Source organism: Pan paniscus, chromosome 4, assembly GCF_029289425.2.
Source record: "Pan paniscus chromosome 4, NHGRI_mPanPan1-v2.0_pri, whole genome shotgun sequence".
Classification (NCBI taxonomy): domain Eukaryota; kingdom Metazoa; phylum Chordata; class Mammalia; order Primates; family Hominidae; genus Pan; species Pan paniscus.
The window spans coordinates 61,916,648-61,935,209 of record NC_073253.2 but is presented as its reverse complement, the minus strand read 5'-3'; the positions used below and the strand labels follow the sequence as shown (position 1 = coordinate 61,935,209).

General features: G+C 34.0%; 1 long non-coding RNA gene across 1 annotated transcript in view; it reads left to right on the top strand.

The window, feature by feature from the left end:
• The first annotated feature begins 351 nt into the window (after nt 1-351).
• Nucleotides 352-18,562, top strand: part of LOC130541567 (uncharacterized) — a 35,689-nt gene continuing 17,478 nt past the window's right edge. The window contains exons 1-3 of the long non-coding RNA XR_008955636.1: nt 352-399; nt 2,129-2,163; nt 3,878-3,909. This is a non-coding gene — a long non-coding RNA (uncharacterized LOC130541567). The remainder of the gene's footprint in view (nt 400-2,128; nt 2,164-3,877; nt 3,910-18,562) is intronic.

Sequence of the window (18,562 nt, the reverse complement as noted above, 5' to 3'; positions counted from 1 at the left end):
AGGTAGGCATCAGTTGATATCCTGCCGCAATCAAACCCAGCTATTACCTAATAGATAACCATTCTAAAAGAAAAAAAGGTAGCATGATATTTAAAAAATTTGAATGCTTGGAGCAGTTTTACCGTCTAAAAAGTGTTCACCTTTGAAATATGTTTTTGACCACATATTACAAGTTTGTGAACAAGAAAAATAATACTACAATTTAAAATGTATTCATATAAGCAGCAAAACTGTCGGTGATTCATCTAGGCAAATGGCATACAGCCAAAATTATACTTTTCCATTCTGTTGTCACAGTGTGGACTTTTGTAACATAGCAAGGGATTTCAATGCCATCTTTTGAGTATTGAATGAAGGGTGAATTTGAGACCACTTACAACTCCATCATCAATTTTAAAGGTAAAATTGTTATAAATGTTATTGGGTTGATAAAACTTAATGGTTTGAGCAGATGAGCATACGGAAAGATGAGAAGAGGATTTAAAGACACAGAACAGCAGCATGAGGAAGAGTGCCAACTGGAGGGGTAGATCCATAATAAGAGAGGTGACTGATAAGAGAAAATGGGATAGGAGTAAGGGATTAAGGATAGCTATTGGAAATGAAGGTAAAAAGCTGAGATAGTGTCTATGGAGGAGGCAATGTGATATAGAAAGAACAAAAAAGCCAAATCAAAACTTTGGAATTGCATAGACCTGGGTCATCAGCAGGTCTGCTTCAACTGCTACAAGCTGAGAATAACAATTTCCCCATACTTTTTACCTCTATTAAGTTAGAGAGTATCTATGAAACACTGAAGCTCTTGAAACATAGAGTAAACATTTTTCATTTCAGTAAAGAGTTTAAAAGAAAAATACAAAATTAATAAAGATGAAAAGAAAGGTCAATACAAAAGAACTTCGGAAAGAAGAGCTGAGATGAAAAGAATTAAAATAGCAATAGCGATAAGAAAAATCAGATCTTGATGAGAAAATTGATGGGGTAATAAAAACAGTAATTGTTCAACACGATGCCCATATTATCAAAAGAAAGTAAAATGTGCAGGCAGACAACATTTGCATTGGCCAAACCACACCAAATAAACAATTTAGCTATTCGCATGACTTTCTATCCACGTGAAAGAAATTTCCATTTATCAGCTGTAAATTTTTAACTCACTTCTCTTTGAGCTACACTTTCACTTTTCAACAACTTTCTGGACATTTCGGTTTAAATACCTCACCAAAATCTTCAACTCCAAATGTCAATAATGAAATTTTGTTGTCTTCATTACTAAATTTGACCCTCTCTCCCTGATTCTTTTACTTGGTAATTAGCATCACCATTCTCCCAGGACAGTGGCCACTTAATTTAGTACTTCTACTTTTCCTCTTTCTCTCTCTTCACCTTTCCCATGTGGAAAACCACATACCATATTTATGGTAGTGATAATGATGAAAACTAGAATATATATATTATTTTAGAATTTATCCAACATTAAACTTTTTCTAAAGATTCTTCTGCTGAATCTATCTCTCTATATCTGTTTGAATTTTTTCCCTTAAATTATATGCTTCTTAACATGTCAAGACCTTCCATGATCTTATACAACTTGGTTTTTAGATTAATTTTCTTTATATCTTCCCAATATCCTGTTCCAACCTGTTTTTTCTCCAAGATAACTGGTTATGTCTTTCTCCCTGGGTATTGAAAGCCCATTCATATTTCAAGACCCTGATTTGATGCTATTTTCTCTATGATCATTTCCCAGTAGCAGGCCAGCCACCCAGAAGTTGCCAGATGCCAGTTTCTTCTACCACTCAGAACATTACTAGAATTAACTGGAGTTGTTTCTGACCAAATAGATACATATACACACACGTATATGTTCTCAATTACTCATAGTGATTTAAATTTAATGTTATTAAGAAATTCATTACATTGCTACTTTGAGGCCAAATAATACATAGTGTAACCCTGCTTATTTGAAATTAGTGATCTATTTTATAATCAAAATGTTAAGTCTTCCCAAGTTAGTTATCTGTTTAGAGCAGGAATTTAAAAAAAAAGAAAAAAGAAAAGAAATAAAGAGGTAATAGGGACCACATAGAATTGGTTAACTGTTTTGTTTTTTTTTAATTTCTTTCAGAACAGTGACTCTTCATTGGCCAGTGGAAGAAATTAGTAAGTGAATTTATTTCTGTATGTAATATTTATGAATAGAAAAAACACTTTCTGCCGGTATCCACTAAGTAAATACTGAACAAATAATTAATATGTTTTGAAAGACCTTGACTGTATTAGGCTTTGTAATGTTTAGAGTCCTCTTAGTTTATGTTTCTTATATTTACTGTTTTTTTTTTTTAAGAGTTTAGCATAGGTTTGCCTTTTCCCCTAAGTCTTAGGAAGGCAGATTTTCTGTCTTAGACAACACTGTGGTAGAATAAAAACATGAACAATTGAGACGTGGAAGTCAAGAACAATGCTCTCCATGTTAGTTTCTGGGCGCACAGCCTAGTAAAAATTGGCATTTTGTCTTATGGTTATCATTGGTGATATAGATGAAATGAGTTATGAAGACTTAACCTGAATTTTAGGTTATTACACTATCACTAATGACATAAAATACTCAGGACTTCATACACACACACAAACACACAACAAATCAGATTTAAAGGTAGAAACAAACTCAGTCTGTTTACTCAGTAAAGACTATTGTGTTCATAAATGCAAGTGTTAAAAAACAAATATACCCTCAAAGCAGCTGTATGAGTTTTTTAGTATTTTTTTCTGAATTTTAGATTTATAAAAACCATGTCTCAGCTGCTACCTTTCAACAATTTTACTCTGAGGCAATAAATAATTCAATGTGCTAATTTGACAGATGACTCTCCAGGAGCCTCCTACCATTACTAGCATCATTAGGCCATAATATGCATGACGAGGATGGGCCATTCAGCAAATGTCCTTCACTTGTTTACCCCTAAAGAGCTGTGCTCTGCACAATTAACTAATGAAGCATTATGGGCCTTTTTTTTTTCTTCCCTGCTATTTCAATATATCAGTGCAGAGAGTCGAGGGAAAATACAGTCTGTTTCCTTTGGCTAGATCAGTATTTATGGGATGGTTAAGACTGCACTGTAGCTCCCAGATGAATAAGGTGAAAATAATAAGATGGTCAAAATAGATCATTGCCATCATTATTATTATTTCCTTTTCCTTCCATGATTTGTGAAAAAAATGTTAAAGGAATTTGGTGTTGAAATGCAAGAACAAGATAAAAAATACCCAAAACAGTGCTCAAATTTTCTGCTTAATATTTGCTGATTATCAAGAATTTGTACACTGTCCTCATCAAGTTAGGTAATTTTATGTTCACCTAAAACCTTGACCACATGTTAATTTTCTCAGATTTCTATTCAAGTTTAAAATTAAATTCCAGTTAAAAAATATTGAAATAAGAGTGTGAATATGGGCTTTGGTGCATATGAATCTCCTCTTACCATCCAATGCAACAAGGCATGTGCCTACAAAGGTTCAAATGAAGTCACTAAGTCCACGTCTAAACAGTTTCATCCTGCAAAATTGGGTTAAACAAAGAAACCTCATCTGACTAGACTGCTGTTACTGTTTCAATGAATTATTTAATTGCCAAGACATTTTGTTGCTCAGAAAAAGTGGCTTAAGGTAGAAGTGAGTTTAGGGACCTCTTTGTTGCATTTAGAGTGTATTATAGGTTCTTAGTTTAAAAATTATCACATCCTTTACCATTCCTAGTATTGTTTTGTGCTTTAGAGTGAAAAAAATGAACTCTGCTCGAATCATGTCAATTGACATAATAATTGATAGGTCCTAGGAAAAGAACAGTTACATTCTTCTCTTTCCAACCTTCATCCAGACCCACAATGATGTTGATGCTATGTCTAAGAGGTAAGAGTCACAACTATTCTTCTTAGATGTAAAACTATTTTATCCAGTTGAAAATATAGTTTCAATGATAATTATTATAATGCTTCTTTTTCCCCAAAGAAACTAATAATACATCATAACAATCATTGTGATACTAATAATAATTAGATAGCTATAATTTATTAAGTGCCAGTTTAGTCTGAGCCCTTTGTTACATGCATGAGAAACATGAAAAAATGGTGTGAAGGGCTCGTTGGTTCTTTTACGAACTTTGAGGTTAGAAAAATTTTCACATTAAAACAGGAAGAGAACCATTATATTTTAAGAGTTCTGTAGACAAATTCTGGTAGATTATCAATCTCCTGTCACCTTTATGGGAATGCTCAAAATCACTACTACTATATACTTCCTCATACTATTCCACTTGAAAAATCAATCTATTCATTTCTTCTTTCAGTAAAATCAATTTTAAACATGCTAACCCAGTAATAAGCAAATTTAGTGGAAAAATAATTTAAACCCTTTATAAATATAAATGTTCCCAGTGGTCTTTCTATAACCTGGTAAATTACAGAATCAGTGAAAATCTGATATTTCTGATATTTTGTATTTAAAAAATTGAGTGCCATTAATGTTTTTTAAATATTTGTTTTTCAATCCACATATAAAAGTGGAATAAAATTACTAGAGCATGTAAAATGCATTTTTTCAAAATGTACTTACAAATGGAAAAGACTACTTGAATGCCAAGGAAAGCAGTAGTTTCTTTGCTTTTATATTGGAGAGAAGGCCATGCATCATCTCTGTAGAACATCCTATCCATAAAAATCTGAGGAACATTTGTAAGGAGTGGGAACACTTCCAAAAAATTATGCTGGAGGAATTTCACAAGACTGAATGTATTTAATGCAAAATTTCTTTAGAAAACATAAAAATCACCTTTTTATACCCATTCCTTTCTTTTCCTTACTTTCCATGCCCATCCTTTGCATATGAAACCTTCCATATGGTTTGCTTAAATTCTTCAAATGTAATGAAAAATTATTATCATAAAGGTCCAATACATACTTCAAATTAGTATTGCTATTTGAACTATGTATTGGACCTTTTAGTCTGGTATTTGTAACTCAGACATTTGATTAAGCAGAAAAGAGACCAAAATATGGAATACTTTGTAGGATAATTAAATGCTTTGTAAATACAGAATAGGCAAACTTCATTTTAAATATTTGATCATTTTATCCAAAAGAGCTATCTAGCAAAAATAATATGGGTCAGAATGTTATATAATTAATACAATTACATCAACAATTTTAGGATTTTGGCATTTAAAATGTGCCAAGTATCACTAACAAGCACTGAAAATTACTTACAAATACTGCATATTAAAGTTTATTTAAAAATACAGTTTCCATAACACAAAAGCTATAAATCAGTACTCAATGAGCTTCAAAAATTACAAGTACTAAAACAAATGTATATAATTTCCATATACATTTATCTATAATCAACATTTAACCAAAATTATCTCAAATTTTATATTACTTCTAATGAAATGTGTTCCTGCTTTGTGTAAGAAAAAATTAATATCTACATGTTGTATTTTTCTAGAGCTTTGCTCATTCTTATGTAGTAATTTCTTTTTTTAGTGTGATTTTGCTAAAAATTCAATAATGTACCATTAAAAAAATAATACTTATACTAAATACATCCAAGAGAGGCACTCTCCCATACATATGCCACTTAACTGCAGGCTCACAGTTCATCGGAGACATTTCTGTTTATTTTGATATCTTTTGTTAAAGAAATCCACAGTAACAATGATGACCAGACAAAGAGAGGGAAAAAAAAAGCCATTCATCCATTCATGGGTAATTGAATTCCCTCATATTTCATAAACAGACTGCCTATCTGTAGGGTTGTGTTTTATTTCAATAACTTTCTTTAAAATGCTTTTCCTTATAAGATGGGGAATTACAATAATGTTTAAGAACTCAAGGTCAAAACAGTTTTTAAGTTAGTTTATTTGATGGATGCATTGCTGTGAGAGGAGGCACCCCCTCCCTTTCCTCTCCCCTCTCTCCTACAAATTGCCTTTAGACTGGATGTTTATTGCCCAATGTAAAGAACAAAACAGGGAAGTAATTAAACCTAGAATTGCCTGCTGGTGCTTATGACATTCAGGCCATGGGCCTGAGCCTAAGAGTCCACCCAAATCTACAAAGAAGGAGCCTTGGTTCTGAAACAAAGCCAAGCAGCAAGACATCATTACTGTTAATTACCTGATAAACAAAAAGGACTTGGTGTCGTGGCAAAACACCAAACTCAGTGTGGCAGCTGATGCTGTAAAAGACAGTTGGCCTTACTTTGTCCTGTTGAGCATTGTACTGTGAGATGATCCACCTCCATAAAGAGCTCAAGTAATTATACTCCAACAACTGTGTTTATACGCTCTGTACTCACTATTGTGCTCTACTAACAACAAACAACCTGTCCTCTGGAAACAGGTGGCATCTGCTAAACATCAAATAGAAAAGAAAAAGACATGCTCTCAAATGGTAATTTATTAATTGATAAGCCAGAGGACAAAGTACATGAAAGCAGGTGAAAAATATGGAAGTACATTGTTTAGGTCCCTTATTAAATAAATATGAATTAAATAAAATATGAGATATATTTCTCAAAATAATCATTGGCTTTTGTGACCTACCTTGAAATATAATAGCACAAAAGAAATATTTTAATAAGAATGTTATTTATTTGTGACCTACCTTGAAATATAATAGCACAAAAGAAATTTTAATAAGAATGTTATTTATATATTGATATTTATATTTCATATATGATATGTATATATGTATATATGTATTTTCATTTTGTTTTTATCTTTTTTATTCTGATTTTCATTGATTATGCATGAAAATCAACCAAAGAAAGTAGTTAAATGGAGTGGAGTGGCAGACACGATTATGTCAAGCTCAGATGAGATTGTGTCATAGAATCCTATGTCCATACAATTGCAGGACATGGAGTTAATCAAGTGGATTTGGGTGTCTTTGGGAGAGTGATGTAGCATTAATGGCATCATTAGATAGATCTGGTTAGCTTCTTGTCACCTGGGGCATGGCCTTAGGTGAATTAGACTTCTAGAATCAATTTCTTCATATGTAAAATAAAGTTAATCATACATTTCTCTCAGCATTGGTGTGAGAAGTCACAGATGTAATGTGTACGTTCATTTAACATAGTGCCCAATGCATACTAGGCTTTCAGTAAATAGTGGTTTTGGTAGCCAATTGGAATAAGTTACTCATGTTTGAGGCAACTGGCTATTTAAGACAACTAAGAAACACAGAGTGGGCTGAATCATAGCTGATTTGGTAAGTATGGGCAGGTAAGCAAGTCATACTCTCCACCGGTAGATACCCTATCAGCTAAGGCAAGGACACTCAAAAGCTCTGAGGCCCAGAATCTTCAGCGCTTCAGGCATTCCTCACATGCTTTACAGGATAATGGGATGGTTAAAAGTAGTGAATTTAGATTTCAGAATGACCTACATTCAAGTCCATGCTTTGTGGGTTGCTATTTCTGTGTGCCTTGAAAGATGACTTAAACTTCTTAACTCATATTCTTCACCTAAAAAGTGAGATGTACAGGTCTAACCTCTTTAGAACATGAACTACCTAAATTTGAATCACAGTTTCACAATTTACTTAGTTACTTATCGTATCTCTGATTTAGTATCCTCACCTTACACTGGGAACAAATATTATAACTACTTTATAGGATTGTTAGGAAAACCAAGTCACTCACTAGCCCTTAAAATGGTGCTTGGAACATAAGAAATCTGTACTATAATGTGCTTTTATTACCAGCTATTTAGGAATTTTTGAGCTCCTTTTGAGACCTTACCTACTTGTGATAGTAAATATTATTAGTAGTAATCCCCACCTGCTCATGGATGCCACCACATGGCATGCTGTCAATCCTCCACATGCTTTTCTGAGAGACTTTGCAGTTTACCTTCACATTTACTTACAAGACAATGTCACCAGTATGCCCACTACAATTACCACATGACACTCTCCATGTACTTTCCCTCCTACTTTGCCTCACCCTATTTTATATAAAATCTTGGCAAAGTAACTTGAAAAGGCTTCTCTGTTGCCACTGCTGTTATAAGATCTCAAATGTCTGTCATTCAAGGCCATTCAAGCGTCCTGTTCTTGTAGTGGGATTCTAGCAGACATGGAGAAAAGGATACCTCCTTAATTCTCTGTCACACTTTGTCATCTGGGCCTAGAACACTCCTCATGCCTGTAACTGCTTATGTCCATAAGAGCTCTTGTGAAATCAGCTCCCGCCTCTGACTTCCCTAGGCCTCCAGCCCAGCCCACTCTCAGAAGGGAATAAAGCCCAAGGTCATCCTATTCGCTGCCACGGGCTCCCCATCACATGCTTCAGGCTTGTAATGATGTCATGCTTAGTGGGTGAAAAATGAAAAATGTATTATTGTTACTTATGTGTCCTCTCATGTAGACCAGCATAATTATTTTTTAATTTTGGAATTCATGGAAGTTAATCAAACTGAATTTGCATATTTGAAGCCTCAGAGACTGATTATTTCTGAAGAACCATATGCCAGTAGCTGTAAAATGCTGCTCCTTTGTTATACAGTCAAGTTTCTTGCTTACCTTTCACGATAAAAGAATTAGTCTGACACAGCACTCTATTCACTACTATACTGTCGAATAGTAAACTTTTCTGATCTTTTTATGACTGCCAATAATTTACATAAATAACAACAGCATTAAAGTGCAAACACTGCAGTTCTAGGGAATGAAAGAACCATTACATTTAGCTTAGTAAGTAAGCATCCTGAATAAAATCCACCAAGAAATCATAAAAATAACAACACACAGATTGTTCTTTATATTTTTGTGTACATTAGCTCATGTAATTCTAAATTCAGAAGTAATCATTCAAATTCAAATTCTAAAAGGTATGTATTCTGAAGTTGCCATCATCACTTGCTTAAGAAGAACCATAAGCTTTAAGTAAGTTGTTTAAAATGTCTACATTTCTTAGCAGTAACTTCTATCCATTATTCAAAAAAGGGCTTTTCTATGTACTTTCTATCATCCTTTTTTGTTGTCTTGCTGATTAAAACCTTTACTGTAGAAACTTTTTGCTACAGTGTGTGTGAACACATGATATTACAATAAATCGCGTGCCAAACAATATTGATAATACATTGTAAATTTATATTAAAGTGGTCATTATATTAGCATTTATATACATTTATATGTTATACAGAGGACCTAAATAACTTGTCTTAAAATGGTAAAAGTAAAGGTGTTATTCAGGTAATATAAGTGATTTTTCAAGTGTTAATGAAAAGTTGAAAATGTTACTAAGATGTTAATAAGATGTTACTAAGAAAATGTTACTAAGCAAAGATGCTTAAGATGTATGTTTGGAATAGAACAATGTAGGTCTTGCAAAGCCAGTCTGTAAAATTGATGTAGATGATGCTGAGTGATTACAGCCAGCACACCAACCTTGAGCAATACTTCACCAAGACATAGATTATAAAGGCATATTCCTTGCTTCCTAACGTCACCTCCACAATATTTTCATCAGTGAATGCAAAGCTATTGCCATTTTCGTCTTTGTTTCTCTCACTATACGGTTTACTCATGTTCTCCAAAATACGCTGTCTCCTTAAGGAAGTTTTATGGTATTTATAATAATAAAGCACTTGGAAATTGTGGAATAGAAGCTAGTTTCTTTATAAGTATTGATGTTATTTAAATCCTAAGTAGGAACTCAGGATCGATGTATTCAAAAATCAAACCAAAATTGTGATTTAATATAAACTGTTTTTAAAGATTATCATCTAAAATATAGTTGTTCTAAATTTCAACAATTTTAAATATTTTTATTAACTTAATGCATATATTGAAGAGGGCAGGCATTTTTTACACTAGCCAAGTTATTTATGCTGACTTATCAAATATTTACTGCTGTTTTTGTTATGTGCTTCATTCTATTTGTGTTAAATGACCTTTAGTCTCTAGTCTAAAGCAATAAAGTGAATGCTTCCTGTCCTATCGATTAGGAAAGGCCTATTTTCACACTAATAAAATGGGAAGGCTCGTTTAATAAAATACTTTTTGCTACCAGTGGCCATAGGTGAACTGGAGACTTGACAATGCTGGCAAAGGTCAACTGAGAGGACAGAGGTCAACTCTGTGGTAAATCAACTTCCAGGAACAAATCACTGGACACTATAAAAATCAAAAGTGGTTCTTTAAGAGACCAACTTGACCCTCCTTAACCAGAAAATAACATCTGACCTGGCAGTGAAATTTATCACAACATTTCAATTAAAACTTGGCAGGCACACTAGCAGCTTACTGTTCTTCTACAGTTGACCTTGTTATAGAAAAAAACAGAGACAGGAGGGGAAAAATGGATATTCTGGATTCATATTGCATAACAAATATAATCTGTACAGTAAGATTTTATCAGTTACATGAAGTTTTCTAGAAACTAGATTAATATGTTATGAGTGAATAAAATACAATTTTGCATAAATTATTTGCTGTTCAATTGTTTCAGATATCTGATTTTTTTTAAGATATTAAAAAACAGCCTGTCAATGTTATCAGTTAAGCAATAACCTGAAGGTGTTATATTTTACATACAAGTACATATCTGGAGTTTGGCAGGGCAAACAAACATTCTTAAGTATCCTCCTTTTAAATTTATTTTTGCAATCGTCTATATATTTACATTCTAGATTTGAAGTAACTTAATCATATGATTTTCCTCTCATGTCTACCGAACAGAAGTATGATAAAAATAGAGAAAAAATGTATCTTATACATGCCAGTCCTTTTGGGTATGGTAATTATGATCTTAAAACCCAGTATAAGGTACAATATTTAAAAATGAATTTTGAATCTAAATGGCATGTATGGTCTCAGCAGTTCTCATCACAATGGAAGCACTAAGAAAATGTGAATAGATTAACTCAAATGGCATCGCGTTTTTGACCACAAAGGGTCTTTATAAAAATTTTAAAATCTGAAGTTATCTGGGCGTAGTGACTCATGCCTATAACCCCAGCACTTTGGGAAGCTGTGGCAGGAGGATTGCTTGAGCCCAGGAGACTGAGGCTGCAGTGAGCAGTGATGATACCACTGCACTCCAAACTGGACAACAGAGTGAGAACCTGTTTCAAAAAAAGTCTGAAATCATCACAACCTACTCATCTGACAAAGGGCTAATATCCAGAATCTACAATGAACTCAAACAAATTTACAAGAAAAAAACAAACAACCCCATCAAAAAATGGGCAAAGGATATGAACAGACACTTCTCAGAAGAAGACATTTATGCAGCCAAAAGACACATGAAAAAATGCTCATCATCACTGGCCATCAGAGAAATCCAAATCAAAACCACAGTGAGATACCATCTCACACCAGTTAGAATGGCGATCATTAAAAAGTCAGGAAACAACAGGTGCTGGAGAGGATGTGGAGAAATAGGAACACTTTTACACTGTTGGTGGGACTGTAAACTAGTTCAACCATTGTGGAAGTCAGTGTGGCGATTCCTCAGGGATCTAGAACTAGAAATACCATTTGACCCAGCCATCCCATTACTGGGTATATACCCAAAGGACTATAAATCATGCTGCTATAAAGACACATGCATGTGTATGTTTATTGTGGCACTATTCACAATAGCAAAGACTTGGAAGCAACCCAAATGTCCAACATTGATAGACTGGATTAAGAAAATGTGGCACATATACACCATGGAATACTATGCAGCCATAAAAAAAGATGAGTTCATGTCCTTTGTAGGGACATGGATGAAATTGGAAACCATCATTCTCAGTAAACTATCGCAAGGACAAAAAACCAAACACCGCATGTTCTCACTCATAGATGGGAATTGAACAATGAGAACACATGGACACAGGAAGGGGAACATCACACTCTGGGGACTGTTGTGGGGTGGGGGCAGGGGGGAGGGATAGCATTAGGAAATATACCTAATGCTAAATGACAAGTTAATGGGTGCAGCACACCAGCATGGCACATGTATACATATGTAACTAACCTGCACATTGTACACATGTACCCTAAAACTTAAAGTATAATAATAATACAAAAAAAAGGTTGTTACTTCCCTTGAATTATTTCACTGCACATTGTGGCTCAAGTGTATAATAAAAGAGTCACAGGAGACAGGCACATTGGCCTCTCCTTTTCCAAAGGTTAAATTTGTGACTCTTTAAAGGCATATCATCGTACCTTTCTCAGTGAGATGGCAGAAATAGATAATTTTAAAGATCGCTATTTTATCATTAAATGGCTATAATCTCTAAACTTTTCAAATAATAATGATGCAATCCAAACAAGTTACAGAACCAGGATAAAGCTTAGGATTTTATGACTTTTAGGAATTAGAAACATTTAAATGTATAGATTTTGGTAATACTTTGGAAAAAAGGATACCATGCATGTGTTGCCTACTCTATGCAGGCAACAAATTCTAAAATCAAAGAGATGATGGGGCTACTGCTGTTGAGGTAACAGAGGCAAAACATGAGGGATGTCGGTAAGGTAATGCTATTATTATGATTAGATAGCTATAGATTTTTATTTATATATTTATAATCATTGTATCTAATTAATGATAATACTAAAATATGTAAACATATTCTAGATCACTCAGCTAGTGACCTTATAACAGATGTCAGTGTTTGTAATAACAATTTTATTTTTAATCAAATTGGAATTTATCAGTACTCTTTAATAAAGACAGGCTCTAAAGTAAAGACCTGAGATGAGTGGTATACAAGAGGGATTAAGGCCAAACAACAACCCAACACTGCAAATGAAAGTTTCACAAAAAATCAAATAGACCAAAGTCAGGGGTGGGAGGAATTAAAGCAGCATAGGACTCACTATAAAACAGTGATGAAAGGAAACTGCAGTGACAATATTCCTTTGCAAAGTGCTTATGTAATTGGTTTCAGCAAAATATTTTCCATTATTGCATTCATATTTATGTTTGAATTGTATTAGAATTTGACTTTGTTTTTCATTTGTAGTAACTTTTTGCAGAATGAAAGCTAACTCAAAGGAGGAGAGAGTGATACAACCCTGGGGGGTCATGTCAGTGTGGAAGAGTTGGGAAAGTGTGTTTTCAAGGTAAATGGAGTAGCTAGCTGAAGACTCAAGGAAAGATAGAACTTAGAATAGTCTCTAAAGAAGAACTGGTAGCTGGGCAGAGAGAAAAAAGTGCTTTCTGCCTGAGATGAAATTGGAGATTGATGGCAATGTTTAAATATTCTTTGCAACTTTTGTGTCATGCCTTTATTATTGTTTTAAATTACTCAAATACTTAAAATGGAATTTTAAAGGAACTATTTACAACTTACATGTTAATGTTAATAAATATGTTTATATTCTCAATCCAGAATGTTGCCAGTCAATATATTTCTGAAAAGGATTTTCCTAGGATGAAGCAACCACAAACTTTCCATGCTCAGAATGCCCCTCAAAAGAACCTTCTGCAGAAAGCAAATTTAGCTGACAGATTTCAGCTGCCACCATTTTTGATGCATCAAGGTAGTCATCCAGGGCCACATTTACCTTGCATTGCTCTCATCCACTGATTGAATATACTTTGTATATATTATACTTGCAGTAATCTCAAAAGATAGATAGTTATTTAAATGTTTAATATTATATACTATGCACATTTATGAAGAAAGAAATTTGGTGACAGAGAGCTTACCAAAAAATGTATAATTTACCACAAAATGTTTACCACAAAACACAAGAAATCATAAATCTTTAAGCTAGATGATCTATAGCTTTTTAAAAAGTTCCAAATTGCTAGGAAAAAATTGTCTTTTAAATTTTCTTATAGTATTTTTCTCTGAGAATGTCATCCAAAGAGATTGTTCATGAAGGCTGTAACAGAAACTATAATTAATAATATTTATCTCTAAAAAGTAAAGATGGAGAATGAGAAATAGTTTCAATTTTATATTCAGTTAATATTTTTATAACAAACTGCATTACCTTTGCATTTAGAAAAAAATTATAAAAGTCAGGCCCTAAAATTTCTGAGTTCTCAGTATGTTTACTTTTATACTATTGGTTTTATGAACTAAGTGCCATAGTTATATATTAAAATTATAATCGTATAATTACATGATAAACATATCATATTTATACATAAAATATAAGTAAGAATTAATATGTTCAACATTTCAAATCCCTGTAATTTTCTTGACCAGAAAACTGGCTTAGAAAATCAATCGTATTGCCAAAGTTCATGTATGTATGTTTTGAGAGAGCCAGCACTGGAAACCCTGTCTTTTGACTCAGACAATCTATTAGACTAAAGTCTTTTAGTGAGTGCATTCTATATGCCATTCTACAGTAGATGCTGGGGATACAACTGTAAGCAAGGCAAATGCTGTCTCTGCCTTCGTGGGACTTACATTCTGTCACAGAAGATAAATGTAATCAAATAATTAGAAGTTTTGAGAAATATGCTTAATAAGTACCAAATGATTTAGAAATATGTAACAGGGGATCCTAATCTAGTTGGAGGGATTGGGAAAGGCTTTCCTATTGAAATGTCATTTGGGTTAAAACATGGATGGTTTATTTTTATATTTACTTTTTTTTTTTAACTTGACTGTCTTATCCTATGCCATGTAGCAGGTTGTACTAAAGTGGCAATTGCATGCATGTTTCAAGTCATTATTCTCAGTGCCTACTTACCAGGCACTGAAAATTCCCTTTACATCTGGTATTTACTATTGCATTATGCAGGGATTCATATCTATCAATATGATCAGCAATATTTCAGCCACAGCACTTATCAACAAAGGAAACACTTTCTCCTGAATACCATGTGTTTTCACCTGAATTATTTCTGAACCAAACTGGGTCCTTTATATGTAGAATCTCTTTTATCCTTATGTAGAAAATTAGTGTTGAAAGGAGATTAAAATATTAGTATTAAAATATTTTAATATGTGGTAATACTGGAGATATAAATTGAGCAGTTATTAAATAAATGTGATAAACTTTCTATTGATAGTGATGTATTTAGTTTTCATTGCTGCTATAACAAATTACCCCAAACTTACTGGCCTAAGCACTACAAGTTTTTTTTTATAGTTTTCCAGGTCAGAAGCTCAACATAGGTCTCACTAAGCTAAGTTCAAGTTGTGCACAGGACTGCCTTTCTTTCTGGAAATCCTGAAGGAGAATCCATTTCCTTTCCACCGCAAATTTATAGAAGGTCCCCACATTCTTTGGCTCATGTCCTACTTCCTCTTTCTGCAAAGCCAGCAACATTATTGTATCTCTCCAACCACTCTTCCATAGCCACATCTTCCTCTGACCACAACTGGGAAAGGTTCTTTCCTTTTAAAGACTTAAAATCGTTATACTGAGCCCACCAGGTAATCGAGGATAATCCTCCCTTTTTAAGTCTTCAATTTAATTACATTAGCCATATCCTTTCTGACATGTAAGGTAACATATTGTCAGGTTCCATGGATTAGGATGTGGATATCTTTTGTGGGGAGAGGGCAGGCATTATTTTGTCTACTTCAGGTTGAATATTATGCTTAATCTTTCATGTACAACTAACTACTTGGTAAAAATAAATGAAAATGTAATTTGTAGAGAAGAAAAAATAGATTAAATATTAGTATACCACAAGTATTTTAAATCCTCCCTTTAGAAATATCTTCATTCAAAATTTGTAAAACTTGTCATGAACCTCAAACAGTAAACCTTCAGTAGGCTCCATAAAACATGGTTTGCAAATGGTCAGCCTATTATATTTGAAATTACAGAGTTATGATACAAAACTGATAGCAATAACTTCTCTTTGTGGTAGCAGAAATAAAACTAATACCAACCGTGTCACATAGTTTTGTACATATCAGAAATCTATAAACATTGCAAATATAAAATAATAATATAATTCTAAATCACATTTTAAATTGCTCTAATGTAGGACTGGTCCTACATTGGACCAGTAATGGGCTGGTCCTACATTGAAAATTGTTAAAATTCACAAGGTTTCTCATTAAGATATTTTTCCTTTGGTTTGTTATCAAGTCATGTCAAAGCGGTGCATGTAAAATACACCAGGCATGGAGACTGGGGAGCAGGAGCAGTTTTCTGGTTCTTCCTTTGTTCCTCATGAAGCTGAGCCTGAAGTTAAATGAGGAAAGCAATCTGAATGGAGAGAAAAACTCTCTAAGTCAGAAAGAAAAGATCAAAGCGATCTTTGTCCTTTGTACCTTTAGGTTGGAAAATGAACAATGTCATCACTCAAGGGGGTTCCTAATATCTTTACTTTCCACTTATATCATTGTTAGTTTGTTTCATGTTTGATTTTTCATTGGGCCCATTAAGGGCCTATTATTGTCTACCATATACATTTTAAAAAATTGGTCCTTAATACAGCCTTTTGGTACCAAGAGGGCATAAATTATTTTTGGAGTGTTTTACTATATTCTAACAAGATCGTTCTTCCTGGGAATAGTAAATGTGACTTCCAAACATAATATACTCCTTTATTCAAAAGCAACAAGTCCCCAGTTGTGGAGACCCAACAAAATTAATTATTTAGCATATTATTTATCTATGCTGGTTGTATTAGAATTATCTAGAGAGATAGAACCAATAGGATATATATATATATATAGAGAGAAATAGATCTATAAGAAAGCATTTATTAGGGGAATTGGCTCATGTTATTATGGAGGCTGAGAAGTTCCATCATAGGCTGTCTGCAAGCTGGAGAACCAGGGAAGCCAGAAGCATGACTCAGTCCAAGTTCAAAGGCCTCAGAGTCAGGGAAGCTGATGGTGTTACTTTCAGTCTGAGTTGAAAGTCCGAGAAACTGGGGCTGCTGGTGCGAATTCCTGAGTCCAAAGGCCAGAGAACCTGGAGTTCTAATGTCCAAGAGCAGGGAAAGAAGCCTGAGTTGAAAGTCTGAGAAACTGGTGCTGCTGGTATGAGTTCTATAGTCCAGAGGCCAGAGAACGTGGAGTTCTAAAGTCCGAGAGCAGGGGAAGAAGAGTGTCAATTCCAGAAGACAGAGAGAGAATGTGAATTTGTCTTTCCTCTGTCCTTTTGTTCTATTTGAGTCCTCAGCCAGTTTCTTGATGGCCACCCACACTGGGTGAGAGGACATCTTTTTTATTCAGTCCACTGATTCAAATGCCAGTCTCTTCTGGAGACACTCTTACAGGCATAACCAGAAGTACTGCTTTACTAATTAACTAGGTATCACTGAATCTAGTCAAGCTGACACAAAATTAATCAACACAGTGGTGCATCTCTAAGGCCAAAATCCTCAATGAACATAGAAAAAAAAACCCTCAACAAAATACTAGTAAACCAAATCCAGCAGCACATGAAAAAGCTAACCTACCACAATCAAGTGGGCTTTATCCCTGGAATGCAAGACTGGTTTATATATGCAAATTAATAAGTGTGATTCAACACATAAACAGAACTTAAACCAAAATTCACATGGCCATCTCAATAGATGCAGAAAAGGCTTTCACTAAAATTCAACATCCCTTCATGTTAAAAACCCCCAACAAACTGGACATTGAAGAAACATCTCAAAATAACAAGAGCCATCTATGATAAACTCACAGCCAACATCATACTGAGTGGGCAAAAACTGAAAGCATTCCTGTTGAGAAATGGAACAAGAAAAGGATGCCCACTCTCACCACTCCTATTCAGCAAAGTACTGAAAGTCCTAGCCAGAACAATTAGGCAAGAGAAAGAAATAAAAATTATCCAAACAGGAAGAGAGGAGGTCAAAATATCTGTTTTCATACACTATGACTGTATACCTAGGAAACCTCATAGTTTCTGCCCAAAATCTCCTAGATTTGATAAACAACTTCAGCAAAGTGTTAGGATACAAATATCACTGTACAAAAATCAGCAGCATTTCTAAACACCAAAAACATCTAAGCAGAGAGCCAAATCAAGAATACAACCCCATTCACAATAGCCACAAAGATAATAAAATCCCGAGGAACACAGTTAAATAGGGAAATGAAAGATCTGTACAATGAGAATCATAAAACATTGCTCAAAGAAACCAGATATGACACAAACAAATGGAAAAAACATTTCATGCCCACGGATATGAAGAATCAATATTGTTAAAATGGTCATACTGCCCAACGCAACTTACAGATTCAATGCTATTCCTATCAAATCATCAACGACATTCTTCACAGAATTAGAAAAATATCTTAAAATTCATGTGGAACAAGAAAAAGCTCAAATAGCCAGGCAATCCTAAGCAAAAAAAAGAAAAGCTGGAGGCATCACATTACCCAGCCTCAAAATATACTACAAGACTATAGTAAGCCAAACAACATGGTACTGGTACAGAAACAGACACACAGACTAGTGGAACAGAATAGAGAGCTCATACATAAAGCCACACACCTGTGACCATTTGATCTTCAAAAAGTGGACAAAAACAAACAATGGGGAAAGAACTCCCTGTTCAATAATTGGTCCTGGGATAACCGGCTAGCCAAATACAGAAGATTAAAGCTGGAAATTTT